Source organism: Sinocyclocheilus anshuiensis, unplaced genomic scaffold (genome assembly GCF_001515605.1).
Source record: "Sinocyclocheilus anshuiensis isolate Anshui unplaced genomic scaffold, SAMN03320099.WGS_v1.1 scaffold1212, whole genome shotgun sequence".
In the NCBI taxonomy this organism is placed as follows: Eukaryota; Metazoa; Chordata; class Actinopteri; order Cypriniformes; family Cyprinidae; genus Sinocyclocheilus; species Sinocyclocheilus anshuiensis.
In genome coordinates, this window is record NW_015547696.1 from 32,025 (window position 1) to 37,571 (window position 5,547).

General features: G+C 35.6%; 1 long non-coding RNA gene across 1 annotated transcript in view; it reads left to right on the plus strand.

Moving 5' to 3' along the window:
• LOC107703633 (uncharacterized) overlaps nt 1-4,909 on the plus strand; it is a 12,229-nt gene extending 7,320 nt beyond the window's left edge. The window contains exons 2-3 of the long non-coding RNA XR_001635851.1: nt 633-637; nt 4,828-4,909. This is a non-coding gene — a long non-coding RNA (uncharacterized LOC107703633). The remainder of the gene's footprint in view (nt 1-632; nt 638-4,827) is intronic.
• The last annotated feature ends 638 nt before the right edge of the window (nt 4,910-5,547 follow it).

Below are 5,547 nucleotides of genomic sequence, written 5' to 3' on the forward strand. Positions count from 1 at the left end.
TGTAGTTCTGACGTCAACTTTTTACGGAAGTCACAACGGTTCGTGAAAAATCACAGCTACTTTAAGCAGGCTGTGTGAATTTTACTGTGGACTGACTGTTTTGAAACTTATATGGAAGTTACATAGCACCTAGACCTCAGTTATAATGAAAAATTATTTCAGTTTTGACAATATGGGACCTTTAATGCAGCTTCATGCAGTTATCAACGCTGGAGTAATGTGGATATATACTAAATAGGTATTTTCATAGTTATGTTTGAGTTTATACATTACTTGCTTGTGCTCATTTTAAAGGAGTTTGTGATACTTTAGTGATGTTATTCATCATACCTTTCCTTTATACCTTGTGAGAGTGAGCACTGTTACAATGTTTGTGGATTTAGAGCAGGTATTGCTGGATGATTTGCACTATCAGACATGTTATTGTTTACAATACTCTGTTAAGTGAAAGTGAAAAAGTGACGTGACGTTTGGCCAAGTATGGTCACCCATACTCGGAATTAGTGCTCTGCATTTATCCAGATCGACATGTATCTGCGTAGACATTTGCACTATCAGACATGTTATTGTTTATGATACTCTGTTAAGGTAGCTGACTAACAGAACAGAAGTAGCATTCAGTACGTGATGAGTGTCAGTGTACACACAACGGAAAGCGCGCCTTGTTTAACCTGTGTTTTTCATGTTGTTTTAACAGAAATAAATGTGTTGCCCCAAGAACGGACATTGCATCCTTCTTAAAAGTGTAACAAGATGTATTTGTTATAGGCTATTACTTTTATTTAGTTATTTCCCAACAAGTGTCAATAGTGCATAATAAAGTTTATTTCATATTTGATAACTTTTCTGTTTAGCTATTTTGTTGGTACTGAAGTGAAGTACAGCACATTAATGTTCAGTCCGTTAGGCAAGGCCCTTCTTTTTTGCTTGGATGCGACAAAAAGTATGGAAGCCATAAGAGGCCATGCATGATTTCTGCATGAATGATTTTTCTTTCTTGTTTTCTTGTAATCTCGACATAAAAGAGCGTCATTTTAATAGCAATAAAGCTGTGTTTATATTAGATATTCATTAGACTTTTGATCTTCAACATTAAATGACATGGAGAACAAAGTGGTTCTGAGCAAGCATGCTTAGTTTCATGAATTTATGATGCCATTTTAAATGAAAGATGAAGGCTGTGATATTAATGCTGTCCACTAGATAAAGCCACAGGATAAGGAATATTTTAAGCCTAATCTTTTCAATGGGTTTCCATTCCTATGAATTGAATGCGTTGATCTACAAAATTTTTATAACTATGGTGCGCTGACAGTATAGTTTTATATAATTAACAGGTTAGTTTTATATAATTAGTGTAGGCCTACATATAAATCTGTGAAATGCATACAGATCATTGCATGTTTAAATGTTATAAACCTCAATGAAACATTTTTGCTTTTGCAATTTGCTTACATGATTACATATGTTTTTAAATACAATATATTAAATATATTATGTTGTTCATATTGCTGTCTATTTAAAATGAAGACCCTTACAGAAAAACCACATTAACTTCACATGTTAAAATCACATGTGAAATATGTGAAACACATATGAAATGTGGTTTTGAAACATTTTCATAGTGTAAATGTGTGAAACCCATGTGATCACATGAACATATGTGGACACACGTGGACAATATTTGTACCAACTGCTAAATGGCCTAAAAACTACAAACAAGCAAAAGTTAAGGATAAACACACATAATAGTGGTGAAATAAATGCTGCTGAATTAGTCAAATATTTTTCAACTTTTGAAATAAGATGTTAGAAAGGCCTGGTCTGTGCTCATGTGCTACCGTTCATTAGCAAGAAGTAGAGAGTGAGTGTGAAAACAGTGTGAGCTGGACTGCGTGTGTGAAAGTGTGCATCTATGAAGGAATGTGAGTTACCTTAAATGTTAGTTTATTAAGTAAATGATAATTGCCAGTTGAAGAGTTTATCATAAGTGTATATGGTATTATTCTGGAATTAAGCGATAGGAATTTGTGCATCGCGCACTGTTAAGCACTTTTTTATATGCCTGGCAGTATGTTTAATATAACTTGTAACCCAGTATCAGATTTTTGCATGTTTCTGTGTGATACTGTCATATTAGTAACTGAATCTCCCTTTATTTGAAGTTTATGTACAAGATGTTTATGCTTTTACATGCAGTTTATGTAAATTACCTGAGCAGTTCTGAGTTTGAATGCATTTGAATGCACCTTTTTCTAACCACGAGGTTGACATAAGATTTCAATGTGGTTTATATAGTTTGATTCTTTCATAACATTTAACCTGTGAATTTCATCAGAGATTATGTAATCTGTTCATGTAAATTATGTCTTTGGAATTATACTTGAGACATGTGATATGACATATTAACTCATGGGAACATCATAGCATGTTGAGGTCATGGCATATTCACTTGTGAAACACTGGAATGTGATAATATGTTGTGGCCACTCTGAAATATTTAGCGTGAATGTGTATAAAAGTGAGGGCCATATGTTGCAAACAATCATTTATTAAACTGCCCTAATAGTTCACATGATGTGTACATCCCTAGCGAATGAGAAATGAAAGGTTATTATTAAAAAAAGGACTAACTGGCAGGATCCCACCATTAGAAAGAAGCTAAGAGGACTGATAATTAATTATGTAAAACTTTTTTTTTTTTTTTACGTTTATTGGGCAACAATATACTAAAAAATGAGAATTTGTAATGGACCAGTTGAGATGTTCTGCAGGTATCTCGGCTGTGTTGTCTCCAGCAATTAAGTCTAATTTTGGCACCTGGAACTCTGAGACTTGAGTGACTTTTGCTACCTTTTTCCACAAGGTAGAAATTTGGTGACCATGAAGGGACTCGGTGAGAGGTTGGAACTACAGCAGGCGGACTGGCACAGGCTACACAAAAAAAATAACTGCTGCTAAAAATAATAAGGGAATAGAGGAACTGCCATTTTAAAATAGAAGCTGTGATTTATCAGTTTTATTCACTAATTTGTTCATTATATATACATTACATAAATATAAAAGATATTTGCCACAGAAATTAAAAAGTGGTAGGTACAGTGCTAACAGAATCGATCAGAGCTCCTTGACAAACTATGCATATTAAACATTTGCAAATGTGAAGTACTCAAATTTTTCCAGGTGATAGATATATATAGTTGAATGTCTGTTACTTTTCTACAGTGTTCAAATTTCATCCTCCTGCCAGGAAACATGACCTGCAGGTGAAGTGAAATAATCCTTAAGGACATTTCTTTGTTCTTTAGCATTGATGTTTGGGTTGTGTATCATTACAGTTCAGCAGCTGTAAAACTCCCATCCCATATCTATGCTAGGCTCCTTCAACAACGTTGTGGTTGGAGTTTTCCCAATCTGCCAAGACTGGTGGAGTGTATGCATCTGACTTGCATTCCCGAATGAAAATTGTGGACACAAAGGGAAGCCATGGTGATCTTAACCACCTTGTCTGGCTTTAAGCAGATGCTGGATCCAAACACCCGCAGCTTGTTAGAAAGGACGTCAAAGGCTTTCTCTATTGCTCTCCGTGCCTTTGAGAGGTGATTGTTAAAAATCCTCTGATCATGGCCCATGTCTCTATATGGATATTGTTTCATTAGGTCATTTATTAGTGGACATGCCTCATCACCCATATAATCACATAAGGCATCACTTTATTTGTTTTGGGCAATGGTTTGGGTGGAGGAAATTGTAGAAGCCCCTGGTGCATCTCTTTACAGAGGTAAACAGCCCAGTGTCAGACACCCTTCCACCACATTTGCATGAATAAACTAGTTTGCATCCACAGCTGCCGCCATCACAACAGAGATCCTTTCTTTGTAGTTGTGGAAGAGGCTACCACTCTTAGCAGGAGGCTGGATATGAATATGTTTTCCATCTAGTGCACCAAGACAATGTGGAAACGGCCACCTCTCTTCAAAATCTCTGGCAATTTGGTGCCATTCAGCCTCAGTTTTTGGTGTCTAACAAAGAGAAAGAACAGTAACACTGGGAGATAAAGGCAAGGAATAAAATGTATGTTGACATGGACAGCAGGGGAATAAAGTATTGCTGCAGTGTTTTAATATACACATATCTGTCACTTAACATACTTAACTATTTCTAACCTTATGATTATCAGTAGTTTCTATGTGGCCGCATAGTATTGTGAAGTGTAAAAGTGATAGTTATATCAGAGTTGATCCAGAGGAGAATTTTGTGAACAGAAAAGCTAGGGACAAAACATGATTTCCAAGAGAGAAGGCATTACTGCTGAAAATTAGATAAGGCAATGCTTGCCAGGCAATAAATTGCAGTTCAATAGGAAAGACAGGCCACCAAGTTTGTTAAAGATATTATTTGGAATGAAAAACCATTATGACAATGGATTTGCAAAGCATCAGTTCTCTTTAAAGGTGATTAAAGAGTCTGCGAAATCTAAGAAATCAAGGCCAACTTCACCTCTGATTTTGGAAAGCAGCCTACCTCTCTTTTTAATTTGTGACGCCTGTTTTCACAAATAAAATCTAAAAATATTTTTTGATTGCCTTTATATTTTCTAAAAATGTATTATCCATATCACAAATTTAAATCATTTAAAAATATAGATTTTTAGACCAGAGGCACATGAAAGTTGTTCAGCTAACTCTAAAACATTAGGTAACTGCCTTTTGGTTAATGCTCACGTAAAGTTACTCTGTGACTAAAAGAAACCGAAACACAGAGGGCCCTTGTCACAGCGTCTAGTTGCTGTGCCCATGTATAGCCACTAGAGGGCAGGCTTCTTAGTTTTGTTTGTTTCTCTGGACTTCAGTTCCCATCACCCTTTGCCTTGACTCTCAAGCCTCATTACATTCAGCTGTGTCCCATTTACCTTATCTCATCCATATAAGCCTGGTTTTATTTGTCTTTGGTTGCTGGTTTATTGTTTACTATTACGTGTTTTCTGTTGCTTTGTTTTGCCCTTATGTAGTGGTGGGCAGAGCGAGGCTTTGTGAAACACTGAAACAGTTGAAGCAAAAGGCCACAAAACCTGCCTTAAGTGTCAATTTTTCAAAATTGAGATTTATACATCATCTGAGAGCTGAATAAATAAGCTTTCCATTGATGTATGGTTTGTTAGGATAGGAAAATATTTGGTCGAGATACAACTATTTGTAAATCTGGAATCTGAGGGTGCAAAAAAATCTAAATATTGAGAAAATCATCTTTAAAGTTGTCCAAATGAAGTTCTTAGCAATGCATATTACTAATCAAAAATTAAGTTTTGATATATTTACAGTAGGAAATTTACAAAATATCTTCATGGAACATGATCTTTACTTAATATCCTAATGATTTTTGGCATTAAAGAAAAATCTATAATTTTGACCCATACAATGTATTTTTGGCTATTGCTACAAATATACCCCAGTGACTTAAGACTGCTTTTGTGCTCCAGGGTCACATATGTTGTGCTCATCACTTCACCATGTGGGTTGGGGGAGTGGTTAGTGTGCACGACTGGCA